A 17,807-nucleotide genomic window follows, 5' to 3' on the forward strand; every position below is an offset into this window, starting at 1 on the left:
TTATCACCATATAATCAGGCTCAGGTACTGGTTTTTGAATATTTAATTATATACTATAAAAAATTTAAATAATAAGGCTTTTGAAACAGAGAGGATAAGAAAGTGAACTTTTAAATTTGCATCAGATCAAAAATTTTTGAGAAAAAATAATTATAATAAAAAAAGTATTTTCTAAATATGTATACGCTTTTGACACTATTCAAAATATTTCACTTCCTGAAAATTATTCACTAGTATCTGAAATTTTTTTTATTATGTCATTATCTTTTTATTAGCAATTTATATTAAGACCTATATCTGATACTAAAGAGTATAGTATTTTAAGTTGCCTTTTATTGGCGTTGCCAAAACAAAATTTATTCTCTTATAAAAGCCAGTCTGAACCTAGAAATACAATGTTTCTCCAACGACCCATTATATATACGGCACATTTGAGATTAAAATGTTTCTTTAGTAAAATATTAAGATAAATAATTAATTTCGGTTGTGGATTTTAAAACTTCTTAAAGTATTTCATTACAAAAATTCTACATTGTAATTCATTATTTTTGTTTTGCTTTTTCTTACCTATATATAGAGCAAATGAAAGCAAGCGGGCATTACAACTTGCAATTAATAAATATTTATTATTGCAACACAGAATAATTTTGGAATTTTTTTTTTCAAAAATATTACAAATCTGGTACATTTTTTTTAGTCACGGATGATTTGTCGTTTTATATATACTTCTATGTAACAATGGCTCGTCCTTCTTTCAAACCTTCATTTCATCTTTGAAAGCCACTCATCATCATCAACCAATTTAAGAAGATAAGATTTCCTTTTGAACGACATGAAACAGAAGATACTGTAAAGTATCTAGAGTTATTGCCAAAACCATCTTGCCTAACAGCATGATGATCCTCATTAGGACCAAAGGAGGGAAAGCAATATTCTTTCTAAGAGCATGCCAAATTGATTGGGGCGGAACCGGGCAACACTTCATCCACGGTGACAGCTTTTTTTATTTCTTTTTTTCCCATTTTCCCCCCAACACCTTGCGCATTTTGTTTCTTTCATCCCATAACAAGTTGCTTTGTTGAGCCAGAACGAAAAAGCATTGAGTCGGCCAATTTATTTCTGTTTTTAGAAAATATTCTTTTTTTCCCTGCCTTTTTTGCCTATATAGCGATAGAGAAAAAAAAGAAACGAACCATCTTCGCTTTTGATGGGTAATGGAATTTGAATTGAGTCGATAGCAGGTGTGACCATCTGTCGTTCCGTACGTTACTTTAATGAATTGCCCGTCTAGGAAAGGGCGTTAATGATGATTTGACAGTCAATAGAAACAAAGAATGGTAGGCAAATGATTTCACTCAATGTGGATTCATCAGTCAAATTGGCAAAACGAAAAGAAAATGAAAAGAAGAATCCTTTTCTCCTACCGACATAAAACGAAAAACAATTTTTAGGTCGGTGGATCCATAAAAAGGTAGAAATATTAATAAGGCATAATTTGTCAAATCACGGCTTTCTTAATTGAAGTTATATTCATCTTTTTCTTTCTTTTTTTTCCTCCCATTTGGAAAATGAATCGCCTCATTTACTTTTCCCGCCCTTTGGTACTTTTAAATGGAATGTAAGTCCATTGATACGTTCCATTTTAACATTTGTTTCTGGCATTTAAATTGATAGATATTTGGATGTATTACGTTATTCGAGTTGATTAAGATATGTAAAAAGCTACTGACATTGTGTGGGATGATATAGCTGAACAATTTTTGAAGCTTCAGATTATTATAGATTTTTTTTCTTTTATAAATATAATTTTTCTAAGTTTGATGCAGACGATGTCTAGATTTTTCCGATTGAATTATTTTTAATCGTCCTTTCCAAAATCATTCAGATTAAAAATAATTATTTTGGTAGAGAATGAAATAATTTTGAAGAATCACTTATTTTGTAGAAAAATGTTTAGATAAAAGAAACACCTGTTTTTTCTTTTTTTTGTATATATTAAATCAGTAACCAAAGGCAATACAATTAAATTTAAGAAAAAAGAAGTTAATTGCTAAATAATAAATATTGATAAATATCTCAGCTTGTTTTACAAACCAAACATGGTCCTGATTGTTGACAAGTATCCGAAAGTAGATAATGTATATCTATAATCTTCAATTTTTTGCTTCAAAATATTTTTAAAAATCCGGATACTAAAGAATTTTTTAATTTAATTATGTGAAACTTCTAATTACCTGATCTAACTCTTGGTCTCTATTCGATATACATACTAAATAGACTTTGAATTTGTCTACTGATATCCTTCACTTTTCTGATCGAACACCAGGTATATCCATCTCTTCTAATAATAAAGAAAAATGTGTTCCTCTATGTGTGTATACATGCGCTCTATATGCCATACAATTTAATCTAGAGTTGAGTTTATCTGGCATATATATATTTTGGGAGGTAAAAATGTGCACCTTGGGGAGATTTAAAAAAAAATTAATTAATTGAAAATTCAGCAAAATTTTGACATTTTCCACTTTACCCCCCAAAAATGTTATAGAATAAAAGTAAATTTACGGAACCTTAAAATTTAAAATTACATTTTTAATTAAATCTTTAAATTGCACTTTTAATCATGCTAATGTTTTGCCTTATAATTTTTTTTAAATTTTTGAACAATTTTTTAAAAAAAAAGTTTTAAATTGTATATTTCATTGTTGAAGTGAAACTCAAATTATTTTCATTGTAGCATTACTAATTTCACCTTGGGTTGTTCTTTCATTTTGCTGATCTTAATAAAATATTTGGCCTGTATTTTCATATTGAATAGTTTTTCGTATAAAGTAGTTCTTAATACGATTTTAGAAATTTCGTTATACTTTTTGTTAAAATTTAAATTTAAATTCAAGCAATGGTAATACTGGGTGAACAAAAATTTAAAAAAATAAATAAATACTGTTATTCTTTCCATTGACAAAATATAATGTATAAAGATATAGACAAAAAGTTAGAGAAATGCATTGCACATTGAACAAAACTGTGGAAATCTTTAAAAATTGTACGAGTTATATATCTATAGAAGTTAAAAAAGCATTTAATTACAATTTGTAATAATCATTAACCCCACAATTCCATTTGACACCAAAAGCAGCTAATGATTTACTAACACTTTGACTAGCATATTCCGATTAAACAAAATTTATCTTGGATATTGATTATTTCTTTTTATTTCTACATATCAGTGATAAAATAATGATTCTTTATGAAAATACATTATATGAAAATTAAGATTTGCAAAATATTTGGCATTTTAATATACATGAATATATTTAAAATAACATTCAAATGCTGTTTTATTAATTCTTAGAAGCATTTGCGTAACGTGTTTTGTTATACCTTCTAATTATGAATAAGATATATTGCAGAGGTAAATAGGAAGAATAGTAAGTAATACGTGAGAATCTTCTTTAGTAAGTATATAAAGTAATAATGACTAAAGTAATGGTAATAGAAATAGTTATATAAATGGTTCGAAAAGCGGGCAATATATTCATTTATATTATTAATGACTAATGTAACAGAATATTCGATATCATACTGATGTTAGATATGTATTTAGGTAGGAAAACGATAACCATACTGAATTTATCATCTAATAGCATCCATATATATATATAATATATATATATATAATATGTAATCTGTAAAGCTTTCAAGTTAGAAGTTAGTATGATTTTTTTTGAAGATTAAAACTTTGATTGAATATTTTGCTTTACTTTGATTGAATAATATATATATATATATATATATATATATATATATATATATATATATATATATATATATATATATATATATATATATATATATATATATATATATATATATATATTAATTTAATGTATTAAAATTTTGTGAGAAGTGGGTGATGCTTAAAAGGACCGCGGTTAGTGTTATTCGTCATTATCAGAATTATCTGGTCCCGAATTAGCCTATTCAAAAGTACACAAAAAAATAGTTTATTATGGTGATTACATTATTTAATGTTATCAATTTTTAAGTAGAGAATTGATGTATTGTTCATTTTCAACCAGCGTTAATGATGGACATTCATGGAATTTCTTGTTGTTTTGCCATTAAATGAAATTAGCAGCCTTTAGTCTAGGCTAGAATGGTCTGAAATGATTTAAACGGACAGCTTTGCTACTGGGTCTGTTTTAAAATCTTTCAAGCACCAAAATCCATTGTTAAGTGTGAATAAACAATGAAAGAAACAGGGATAAAGAAAAAGATCTGTTTTGAGTATTAAAGACAAAATTAAAATGCTGAACAAATACGACTGTTCACTAAAAATGAGATCGTAATGCTGTAGCAGCCTCTTCGTTGTAAAATTTATCTTCATCCAAATATCATGAGCGTCCTGTGGTCAAGACCAAGGAATAACGGTTGTTGATTCCGACAAAGACGGATGTGTTGGAAAAAAAAAAAAAAAAACAGGAGTTATTTCTTCAAAACTTTAACATATACTTTTTAATAAAGGTTTTGTCCCAGAGAATTCTTCGTATAGAATTGGTGTACGTAGTTACGAAATATTAACCTTTATTAACATTTCGTTTTGTTTATTAGATGGCGTGAATTTAGCAATTTACTGACTCTATCATGACATCCTTGGCGAGTTTTTTGGTGATTAACCTTTGACATGTGGTTAATAGTTCCAACAATTGAATTTGTGCTTTAGACGCTTTTCTCCCAATCGACTGAAACAAAAATTCGACTCTATAATTGTAGTCACAAAGCTCCATACCAAATTTATTTAAATCATTGTGTTTTTGAATTAACGCGTTTATAAGTTTCTGAAAGTACAAGTTGACTGAAGAACGACAGCTTGATGGATTTCACTGAAAATTTGTTTGGTGTCTGCTTCATAGATGTTAAATTTGTGTACCAAATTTTATCTATTTATCTCATTTCTTTTTATATTTATTGTGTTTATTTATGCTCGGACAACCGGATAGACAGACTTCCTTTGAAAGCATTTTGTGCAACATTTGATAGAAATCTACATAGTTGGTGTTAAGACCATATACCAGATTTCATCCATCTAGCTCGAGATGTTTTTGAATTATCTTTGTCTCAGACAAACAGAAATTTTCTAAAAAAGTGCTTTTTGAACTCAGGAAAGTCTGAATTCACCAAAATCTCGAGTTCGAATTTTTTTGATAATTACTATACTTTCTCTATACTGCGTATGCGACAAAATAATAATAATAAAAGAAACCATACCGAAATGCTTCAAGTAACCTAGTACGCAGCATTGTTCTCAACAAACTTCATAAACGATAAAAATTAAAACAATACATAAGTAAACTATTAGGGATTATTATTAACTACTGGTGATACACTTTATTCATTTAAAAACAAATGCAGGCAGTGAAAAGAAAGAATATATACCAAATTAATGATAAATTATGCATGATTTAATCATTATTTTGGGGAAATAAACAAATTATGTTTGCTATGCACAGTTCTTTTCCGTTGATAAAAGTAGTCTAGACTACCCTTAAATGAATAACAAATTTCATAAGTGTGATAATCGTTCCAAATGCATGTCTGAAATCAATTTCTATTCATACCAAGCTGATCATCTCAGAACTCTCTTTCTTAGCGGTCACATGAATAGACAGCCATTATTTTCTTTGCATGTAAGAAATCATGGAAACAACATATGAATTGAATTTCATAATCACTGACCCAAGAAAAATAGGACCAATTGTATTCATAAGATATTTAAATGTCTGATGTTGTAAACAAACTTGCCAGGAAAATCTAACAGAATAGTCTGAAACATTTATTGGAACTGCACTTACATTTCTAGTTCTTAGCGAAATGAGCACATGTTCTAATTGTATTATATTGTTTATAAAAGCTTTATTGCAGGATATATTACACTCCATCTCCTTTTATATTTTTATTGGTCATTGGTCAAAAATTTATTACCAATATACAAATATTGGTGGTTCTCTTTAATGAATATCGTATTATAAAATTTATCATAATCTTTTCCTTTACTTACTTCGCTATCTTTAAAAATTATTACTTTCAAAATTTAAAATGTCTTTGAATGGCATGTACAAATTTCATGTTACTTCTGTTAACCGTTTTGCAGAAGAATTTGAATTATATAAACAGATAAATTCATTCCCTTTTACTTATGTTATTGCACTAGATAATTTAGTTTCCGCTTTATGCCGGTTATGACTACAGATAAAATTAATCTTGGATCTATGTTTTGGATAATTGGAGAGATAATTATCCATAAAGTAACCATAGTAGCAAAAATTAGATAAAAAATACCATAAACCATAGCTAAACATAGATAAAATAAATCGGTAAATGATTCATTCATAAAATTAGACACATTTTAAAACGTAAATTGTTTGTATTTATTGTTTAATTTTCCAGTCCTAATGAAGCGTTAAAATCTCAAAACACATTTTATACGATAAAAAGAAAGATGTGGTGGGGGGGGGTGCTCTTTATCTGAGAAAACAACTCCTAGACAATTTGTTTTATCCAAAAACAACCTTACTAGGGGGAAAAAATACTGATATTCTTTGCGACGCAAAGTCAATCCGAAGCCTGCAGCTATCAGATAACGATTAATACAACAAAGTTATTTCTTTGGCGTGGTTAAATGAACTCGAAATTGTCCGACATATCTCAGCACCAATCAGAGAAGAGAAACTCCACCGCAAACCAAGTTGTCCATATAGACACACTCTCTGGACCAGATAAAGGAACGGCCCAAGATAACAGACGAGTCAATATTGGAATAGACCTTAATGGAAACGTCAGGCAGTTCCATCAACTTGGCATTGCACCCCAACCTTATCGACGCCTTTGGATGTGCCCCTTGCTTTCCGATAAAAGAGAGCCCCAATCTGGATTTTTCCGAATGTCTGCTTATGAATAATACAAGGGGTGTCATGTTCCTTTCGTACAGAGGCCATTCGATCGAGAGAAGGATGTGTTGGATAGTGGCAAAGACAAAAACGCGCCATCCGAGCTGATAATTTTGCCCGTGATTGATTATTTGTCTTTTTTTTTCTCCTGTGCGAAACGAAAAACCGATGCTAGGTTTGAAGACCTTAGGAGGAGACATTATCGTAAAAATGATTGGATATAAAGGATCTGGCGCGTTTAGTTTAGCTAAAGTGATGCGGCGATAAAGTAATTGATTTGGACACTTGGAGTTTGGAAATAGTGTTAAGGTTAGTTTTAATGGATTAGATAGCTGAAACGTTTAATGCGATAAATAAAGAGTGAAAAAAGAAAAGTAATAACAAAAAAGAGAATAAGGTTTTTTTTTCTCTCTCTCTCTCTTTCACGAAGTATACATATTGCAATAACCGTAAATTCGTATTCGAGATTTTGATGAATCGCTGTATTTCAAAGCTCTCTGAATTCGTAAAATACATTTTTGGTATTATATCTGTTTGACAAATATTTCAAAGCTCTCTGAATTCGTAAAATACATTTTTGGTATTATATTTGTTTGACAAATATTTCAAAGCTCTCTGAATTCGTAAAATACATTTTTGGTATTATATCTGTTTGACAAATATTTCAAAGCTCTCTGAATTCGTAAAATACATTTTTGGTATTATATCTGTTTGACAAATATTTCAAAGCTCTCTTAATTCGTAAAATAATTTTTGGTATTATATCTGTTTGACAAATATTTCAATGCTCTCTGAATTCGTAAAATACATTTTTGGTATTATATCTGTTTGCCCGTGAACATTATATCTCTATAAACGCTTTCAGTTAGACGAATAAAATTTGAGGTATAAACTTTAGACAAAATTTATAAATTTCTGTCAAATTTTGAATGAATTCCATTCAAAAGGTATCTCTCTATATGTGCAAATACAAGCAAATTCGATAACTTTAAGACGTAAGAGGTAGAGAAATAAAATGTAGTGCTCAGGTATAAGATCTAAAATGTAGATTATTAGATTTTGAGCCAATTTCTGTCTAAAAATTGACTATCTGTAAGTCTGTCCTTTCATATGCATGTATATGCAATAAGTCCTACACGCAATGACTCCACTTAATAAAATTTAGTATATGATTTCATAACTAATGTAAAATGTCAAATTTTGGTTACAATCGGCTGGGAAAGATTCAGTAAAAATTTTCGATAGATTCAGTAAAAATTTTTAAATTCTTGGCAAAGATATATATTTTACAACTAATATTCGCCACTTCCATGCAAGGTACTCGCGGGCTAACACAAAGTTCACAATTTTACAATGGGGGAAAAGGGGTGAGATATTTATTGAAGTTCCGGGGGGAGGGGATCACTCCAATTTATGAAATAATGTTAATGGCATAAAATGGAATAAAAACGCTTCGGAGATACTGAAAGACGTATCTTTAAAGGCTATAACGCTTTTATAACACGGATATTGCACAACAGAGAATGATATTATTCAATATTTACAATATCATATAATATTGCATAATTCTGTATAACGCATAAGACTGGATGATTTTCACGATATTGTATGATGTTGTACCATATTGTATGATATCGAATTGTTAAATAGATTTTATTATACCTGAGAGCTTTAAGGTATTCAATAAAGTTAGTGCCCATTTAAATATAAAAATAATGATATAAGATCTGAAACACGAAATCCAATTATGTGAATAATTTCAGTGGATTGCATGGTTGAAGAAACTGTCGGTATGAAAATAAACACAGTTACCAATGCCTAAAATTTTGTAAAAATTATAAATATCCATTTGATTGCTGTAGAAATATATATATATATAATTTCACTGCCGATTTCTGAATTTTTTTTTAATTATCCAAGAAGAATTAAACAGTCCAAAAGCTTTCCAACAAAGAATGCAGGATTTAAACGGTTCTAAACATCTATGTAAGATAATAATTTATCAGTAAATAGTTTTCTGAGAACTAAATGGTACTTATTTTCATTTCTCTGTTCTCTTCGGATGCAAATTCTATCGGTTAAAAATACCGACAAAATTCCTTTAAATAGATTGTAAAAATATATACCTTCTTCATAAAAAGAACAAAGAGAAAGAAAATTGAACCTCCATAGTGAGTAAAATGTAAGTTAGAATGTATTTTCAATATATTCTCTGGTCATGCAAAGTATGAATATAATTTTCAAAAAATAGACTCACAAAAGACACAGTGAGAAAGACTGCCATATATATTCCAAATAATTCTATGGCTAATATTTAGTTTCGGAAATATTTTTGTATCTGCAAATAAATAGCTCAATTAATAGGAGCATTGTATAATTACACAAAAATTTGTCAAGAGTATTGATTGTAGTGCTGACAGTATAAATTGTTGAATAGATTGCTTACTTTATGGATTGTATTCTTGATAGTAAATATTTGCACTAGTCTGTCTCTTAATTATTGCTGCAAACCCAATGAAATATACAAGTTAAGTCAAAATAATTTATTTAATATAATTAAAATTCAAACACCAAATATTAAATCTGAAAACAGTTCTAATGAAAGGATAGAAGAGCGTGTAACACAATCCACGTCTTTCATTTTATAATAATACTGACTTCACAACATGCGCAGGGGAAAAGCGATGAAGGTTATGATATAGATCGTCACAAGATAATCGAGAGCCATAATTTCATCTTCATTGTGAGATACATTTCATTAAAAGCCTAATGTTTCAATCGATGACGAATTATGAGAAAAGTAAGTCAATAAATATATTCTATAGCAAATATTAATTAATATTCGTCAGATTACAAAGCAGTGTTACTCAATTTAAAATTATTAATAATGTACATTATTAGTTTTTTAATTAGTTTATTTTGTATATTAAGAAACATTTAAAATTATAATAGATGACATGGATGCGAGAAATGCGCGCAAATCTTATGCAAAATAAATTCCTATCAAAAGAGTTTTGATTAAATCTTGAATCTCTATATTCAAACTTCAAAGACAAATTTTCTAGACGAAACATCTACATTTTTCGATTTTAACAACTTATATTTACATATTTCCATTTCATTCTGTTTGTTTTTAATGAGGCAACGCTTATAGAAAACACAAAATCAACACACTCAAATTTTAAAATAACATTTTTTTTAGAAAAGAGAGAGAGAGCTTTCAAAGAGAGAGAGCTTGAATTGTTTACTCTTTCGTGCCTAACCAAACAAAAGAACTTAAGGAGAAGAATAGCCTGAATGATAAATCAGCTGCGCTACTATATGGCCTACGGTTTCACGGGCTAAAACAATAAACAAACTATCCAGCCGGAGATAATGCATCATTTTGTGTTTATTACATTTTCTTCTCTCTCCCATTGTTCGTTAGGATGCGCAGCAAGATTAAAATTACTCGGCGGAATCCTTAGCAATGGCCCATTTTCCATGTCTTGCGAAAAGATGAATAAAAAATAAAGTTGTGTTCGATGAAAAGTTGTTCCTGTCGAAGTTTGAGAATGATGGATGGCCTGATATGAGCGATTACTGGGTGCAAGTAATAGTTCAAAAGAGGACGGTCAGAGCACTAAGACATGGACGCTTACTGCAGGGAGGGGGGTGTTTGTCAACTTCTTTGGAAAACCCCCAAGAATTTAACCATTGATTAAATTAGAAAAGTAGGGGGTGCTGTTTGGAGGAAATTTTATGCTTCCTTAAGCAGAAAAGTATAGTCTTTAAATAAATTGAGCTGCTAATGATCATATAGTGTTTTTTCTTATGAATTTTGATAAGTTTTCTTGTGATAGTTAACGAGTTGCTGTTTTTTTACGAACTTTCGTAGCCAAATCAATTTACCTATTGGAAATCTGACTGCAAAATAATTTTAAATTCATATGGTAATTTCGGATGCATTTTCTTTATAGTGAAGAGTTACTATTAATTATTTTACGAAAAGTAGAAATATGTAAATTTTTGCTAACTTTCGAAAGAAAAAATCCTTTTTTCGTTGAGGAATATCAAAATATCAAATTACATTTAAGATATCAAATAAAATACTCAAAAGCGCCCATTTTATCTTCGTTAAGGTGTGAAATGCAATACATATACACTTTGATATTGAAATATCCGATGATCATACTTATTCAAACAAAAAATCATTTTAAACCATATTTATATATAAATATATGGCTCAGTTTGTAGCCATCTTCAATAATAAATAATAGGTCAACCAGAATTGTAAAAACAAGCACTGTGCCATTTATAAAATGAGTCCCACCGAGATTAAAACGAAATGGTATGATAAAAGAGATAGCTACACCTTCTTTCTAAATATTGTTACGAATCTGTGATGCTGCTTCCCAGCATAGTTGGTTCCATCATCAGAAAGACTGTTTTACAGTCATCTGTATTGGATTGAGTCCGGGTGTCGCGTCGGAGGTCCCAGAGCTTGGTGACAAATTTGGCGACTTTGGCGCCAAAATAGATTATACACGAAACATCGAGAATTTTTCCGATCCGTCCATTGGGAACCGAGATACGTCTCGAAAGTTCCTGATTGGTTGAGAGGCTTCTAGCCCCGCCTCCTGAGACCTATAAAAGGAGGCAGTCTGCAGCTGCCGGAGTAGTCGGAATCGACGGTGAAGAACGAGTCTTCCTGAGATTAGAAGAGCAGCGACGGAGTCAAGCTAGTGCTGAACTAAGCTGTGCTCTACTGTCTGCAGTAGAGTCTTGTTGTGTGCACGTCTCGGCTGAAGATAGTTGTCGTCTTTGTGCTGTCCTGTGTGACTTCGTGTAAATAAACGTCGTTGTATTTTTTCTACTGCCGCCTGCTGATTGAGCATTCTCCATACCATATAACTTCCACTATCCAAACGAATCCGGAAATTTCGTAACAATATGGTTGCTAGGAGCCAGGAACCCAACAGCCCAATTCACCTTTATGACCATGAACTTTATGACCTTTCGACGCATTTTTATCAAAAATAAATCAATGCCATGTTTTTGATTTGTTTCTATTTGCCAATAAAACTGAAACTCAAGAGCGTCACTTAAAAGATGCATGTAAGATTACACATGACTTACAAAAGTCTAGTGCACTAGATAAAGTTTTTAAAAAAGTAATCTCGCACCGGTAGATTTATGATAGAGGAAATATCATTTTTAAACAAATGTTGGGGACTACAAATAGATTAATTTAATTAGATAATCACTCCATTTTGAAGCTAGTCCAGGGCTATTTGGGATGATCATCTTAACGTTTGAACAATAAGCAGATGAGTATAGTTCAATAGTTCAAAAATATCTATGGTCTTTTGTCTATGAGCATATGATCAAAACAAACCCTGAGCCGCTGTTATATTCTCCAGCCTACATGAAACACCGTGAAGAAATATGATCCACGATACCAAATGTATCATGCATAAGCCTATATACCTACTAGATCTTTGTTGATATTTGGTCTCGAACTTACAATCCTTTTGACTACAAGCTTAAACATTGCCAAAAAACCCCATTATGGTAGAAAAACAAGCCATTGAACAAAAAAGAATAACGAAAATTTTCAAAAACTTAAATTTTTCATTTGATAGGAAAAGGTTCCAGGTAAATTAATGACATGCAATTTATTATTCTGCAAATTGACAGCAAAATAGAGAGAGAAGACATTTCCACGAATTTTTAAGTCGTTCTTAGACATGATAAATACAAAACAAACAACTATATAAAACATCATGTACTTTCATCTTAACAAAAACAAAGACAACGATAGTGTAGATCCTATCCATTCTAACTTCCGAGCAATTTATCAGAGCGAAAATGAAAATTTAATATCCACAAATATGATAAATAATCACTCTCATCTATCTCGCCTGTCTTCGGGATCACGGCGCCGAATCTAACGGGGAGTGACAAAGAATCTGGTTAAGTCTCAAAACAAAAGGCGAATAGATAAGCTTCCTTCAATTTATGTATCTTTCGGGAATAGGGAAAAGATTTTTCTATTCTTTCCATGAATAAAACATGATGTGAGGGAAGGGAGACATTCCTGTTTGCTTCTGCCTCAATAAGCGAATGGTCATTCGAAATATATCTTAAGATTTTCATTGTGAATTACGGGCCATGATCACAAAATATTGGTTCCGTGCAATCATTTAAGCTACTGTGACGGCCTTTTGATTTATAAAACAAAGGCAAAGTTGAAGTATTTAAAAAATTGTATTTTTTTTCTTTTCTTTTTGAATTTTGCTTTATTATTTTGTTCTGGTAAATTCAATTTATGCAGTTATCATCAGTGACCTTACCGTAGCTTAATGGGATTAACGTATGGCATTGTTGAAGAAGATGAATTGAAGGAACAATCACTCTGGTACTCATTTTTAAAAATATTATTCAAAAACTGGTACATCAACGAATTCCTCTCTGCAGATGAATTGAATTCTTAGGTTTTTTCAGAGTTTCCCCCATGTGAAACACAAATAAAAATCTCCTTTTACTGGGAATCTTCCAGAAAAGGAATTAACCCTCATCTGGTGGAGCTTAGTCAGATATCTATGCACTCGTCCACTCACTTTGAGATACAAAATCGCTTTCAGAAATGTAAGATACTAACTTAAAGGTGATATAAATCGCAAGATATATTTTTGGGAATCTATTATTAAATTAATTAAATGACCTTAAATGTGTCCTTGAGACATTTAAGTGAAATAAAGTAATTTGAATTTAATTTTAAGAAAAAATCATAGATATTCTATGTTATGAAATTTCCATATTTAAAATGAAATTTAATGAAATTATATAAAAAATTTCTGAATTGCGTAGAAACGCAATTCAAAATATAAATGGTTAACGCTCATGACAAGAAACTATTCTTATTTCTAATATCAAATGTAATGAAATCGTTTTACAAATGTTTCTGACAGCTTCGTTTAACGGTTTTACAGTTGCATGATATTCAATGTTTCGCTTAGTTAATTAATGGAACTGCAAATTATTATTAGAAATGTAAGGTGGAGGGCTAACATTGTTACCAAAATTTCCGTTCATTCAGAAGAAAGAAGGTATAAAAGAAATGAAGATAACACAAATATGTATCAAACAGAAGATTTATTTGAAAGCAAAAATAGGTTTAACGTCTTCAGAGTGATAATCGGTGATAATCTGATAAGAAATAGTTTATATCTTTCTGAACTATTCATAAAATAATAACTTTCGCATTATTTTACAGAAAAAGTTTTATTCTTTCAATTCTAATATTTTTGAAATTTAATTTAGCGCACAATCTGTAACAGTGCTTTTAATGTTATATGATGAAATTCAAGCTCATTCATCAAAGCATTCAACCGCCATTCTGCCAATTCTAAAATAAATATAAAAATAGTTTTCCTTGAACATTAACTTCGAAGAAGAATCTTCACTTTTATTTTGCAGTGTATATATATATATGAAATGATATTTTAAAATTTAATTTAATCCTAATTAGTTTCCTAATTTTTTAGCCTAATTCAGGCCATGTCAAAGTCATTCTAAAATATTCTCTTATTTCCTGATCCTATTCCACTTTTTCTTTCTAATTAATTCAACTGAAGCTTTGTAAAAATGATTGCGTCAGAGGTTCCCAAGTGCCCAGTAAAGGGATAGAAAATCGCTGATGTAAACAGATTCTTCTAAAGGATCCCCCTATTTCTCTTGTCAAGATCTGCACGTGTGAGAAATTCCAATCAATAACGACACATGTCAGAAATCTCATGTTATATAAGACCAGGTATAAAATGTTCAGTTGGCCTTCATTTTTCTTCTTTTCGCTCTGAGTCGTTCTGTGTTGTGTGTGTGTTCGTCGCTCCAACCTGTACATAATGTGTGTCTCTCCTGGATAAAATAAAACAACGCCAAAAATTCGAAAGTTTCTTCAATGTCTTCGAAACTGCCTTCTGATTAGAAAAGTATATGCTTACACACTCACACGCATGCACTCACACGCACACACATACATGTAATGATATTTTAACTCTAATTTCAATTATAATTAATTTCCAAAGTTTTATCTTAATTTAGCCCATAGTAAGTTCATTCTCTCATTTCTTGATCCAATTCCACTTTCTCTACTTAATTAATTCAAGAGAAGCTTTATAAAATTGCTGAATCGGCTAAACGCCGACACATTTACATGCTCTGCGTGAAGGGAAAGAAAAACTGTCCAGTAAGCACATTCTTTTTAAAAGATCCCCGTGTTTCCTTTACATGTGATTGACATGCGTCAGAAATCCCTATGAGAATCTTTTTAATATATTAGCAATGTAAAGAAATATTTTCCCTATCAATTTCTCTTGTTATATAAGACCGGGGATAAAATGTCCAAGAGCGTTTTCCTCATTCCTTTCTGTGTCGTTCTGTGTACTCATCGCTTGTGCATATGCCTGCTTCTCCAAAATGAAATAAAACGACGTCACGAAATAGAAAGTCTTTTCACTGTCTTCAAAACTGCATTCTGCTTTCCATAAAATAATGCTTTTATATACATATATTTGGAAGAGTAGTAAGTTATTGTTGGTCTATTCAATTAAATCCCTGTTTTTTAGGTAAACTAGGCAAATATCTATGTTAAATTGTTTTTAAAAAATGCATTACGAATTAATAGTTAAACAGCCTAAAAACTCAATAATCTGGGAAAATAGGTTGGTCATCAAAGACGGTTAGTTCATTTGTTATTGGATACCTTTCTAAATTTCTACATAATTCATTTAAGTAGTATGAGGATGCAGATCACATGGACCGAACCTGGCCAAAAAGTAAGCTTTTTCATTCATTTTCATTCCATTGTGTTAACCCACTCATTCCTAAGATCATTTCAGTTCAGATATCTCACAACACTACAACATCCGAGTTTCTACTTCAGAGATAAGAAAACAGCTTATTCACCTCAAAAACCGCATTGGCAGTCTATGTTTTTAAAGAATAGAAGAAGAAAAAATCCGCTTAACTGATGGCTACTAAGAAAATGAATCTCCAACATGCTTTGAGAGTTTTCAGAAAATCTCTCTATTTCAGAAATCCACCCGGGCGAGCTCACTAATGACAAAGCACACGCCATAGGTATTCAATCAATAACACTTCACGAAAGTAGATGGGAATTTCAGAGTGATATCCATATGTCTCCAGCACAGGCTGTAATTTCACTAAAAGGGCGTTTGGAGCATTGATAGAATCAAATCCTCGCTTTCTTGTCAAACGGGACTTAAACATAACTGAATTATATTTCAACACAAATTTAAACTTTTAGATTATTTACGAGAATATTTTACGTTTAAATTTCATGTGTGAAAAAAAAAAATTAAAAATTAAGTAACATTTTCCAGAAATATCAAAATAGTTCGATTTCTTAACAACCCGTTTAAATCTATAATATACTAGCCGCCTTTGGCGACCAGCCGGTTCGCCAATCTTAGTGTTCGTTAAAATTTTAATAATTAAATATTTTATGCAATTCCAACTTCTTCAGCAAAATATTTTATTCTTCAGCAAAATATTTTAAAACTTCAAATTTTGATAGTCATATAATTCACTCATAATATTATAAAGGCCTTCAGTCATAACGTGATATGTATCTCTCTAATTTTCTGTTACCCCTCGTAGAATTTATGCTTTAAATTAAAGTGTAAAGGATTAATCTGCAATTAATATAACAATATTTTTTACTGAAACAAAGCATTTTTTTAATAATATGATTACTGATAATAGAGTCACTGAGCGTTTAAACTTTATGGGCACTAAAGAATATCTTTCTTAATTTATGTAATATCTCAAGCATTTGTCAACAAAATTTTCTCAGATTCATCATGAATGGATCGATTCATTAACAATGTTTCATTTTAAATGCATCAAACACTCAGAAAATAAAATGAATCGTTTAAAATAATCTGTCGAAAACAGGTTTAAAAAAACTACTTAAAAAACGATGTACTTAAAACTATAAGCATATATAAAAATATATATATAACTAACATAAATACAATTTAATTACAAAAGCATGCAACTAACCTAAAAATAATTTAAATCATTGAAAACAGGTTAAAAAAAAACTACTTAAAAAACGACGTACTTAAAACTATAAGCATATATAAAAAATATATATATAACTAACATAAATACAATTTAATTACAAAAGCATGCAACTAACCTAAAAATAATTTAAATCATTGTAAACAGGTTAAAAAAAACTACTTAAAAAACGATGTACTTAAAACTATAAGCATATACAAAAAATATATAACATAAATACAATTTACTTACAAAAGCATACAACTAACCTAAAAGTAATTTAAATCGTCCGTTGATAATGGTTGCCATGCCAACGATCAGAACACAGTGCGCATGCGTGAATTTTCTTCGCCTTTTACGTGACGCAAATGCGTGAATTTTTCTACGCCAGTTGGGGTAACGCTATGAAGATTAGACATTTTTAATTTCCTTTATTCTGTGCTATTTTAATTCAAAAGTACTTCAGAATGAATCTGAAACATGGATTAATTAACAATGTTTAATTTTAAATGCATAAAACATTAAGAAAATAAACAGAATCGTTTGAAATAATCCGCCGAAAAATCTTAACCCTAGCCTCATTACTGTTGGGAGAAAAAAAGAACTAAAGCCTAAATCATTTGGCGTTGGGGAAAATTGAAGATTTTTTTGGCGGAAAAGTTGGCGGTGGGAAAATGGAAGATTTTTTTGGCGGGAAAGTTAGTTTTTAATTAATAATTGACTACCCCTAACATTTAGGGGGATGAAAAATAGATGTTGGCCGATTCTCATAGATACCGGATAAGCACA

This window comes from Argiope bruennichi, chromosome 2 (genome assembly GCF_947563725.1).
Source record: "Argiope bruennichi chromosome 2, qqArgBrue1.1, whole genome shotgun sequence".
NCBI classification, from domain to species: Eukaryota; Metazoa; Arthropoda; class Arachnida; order Araneae; family Araneidae; genus Argiope; species Argiope bruennichi.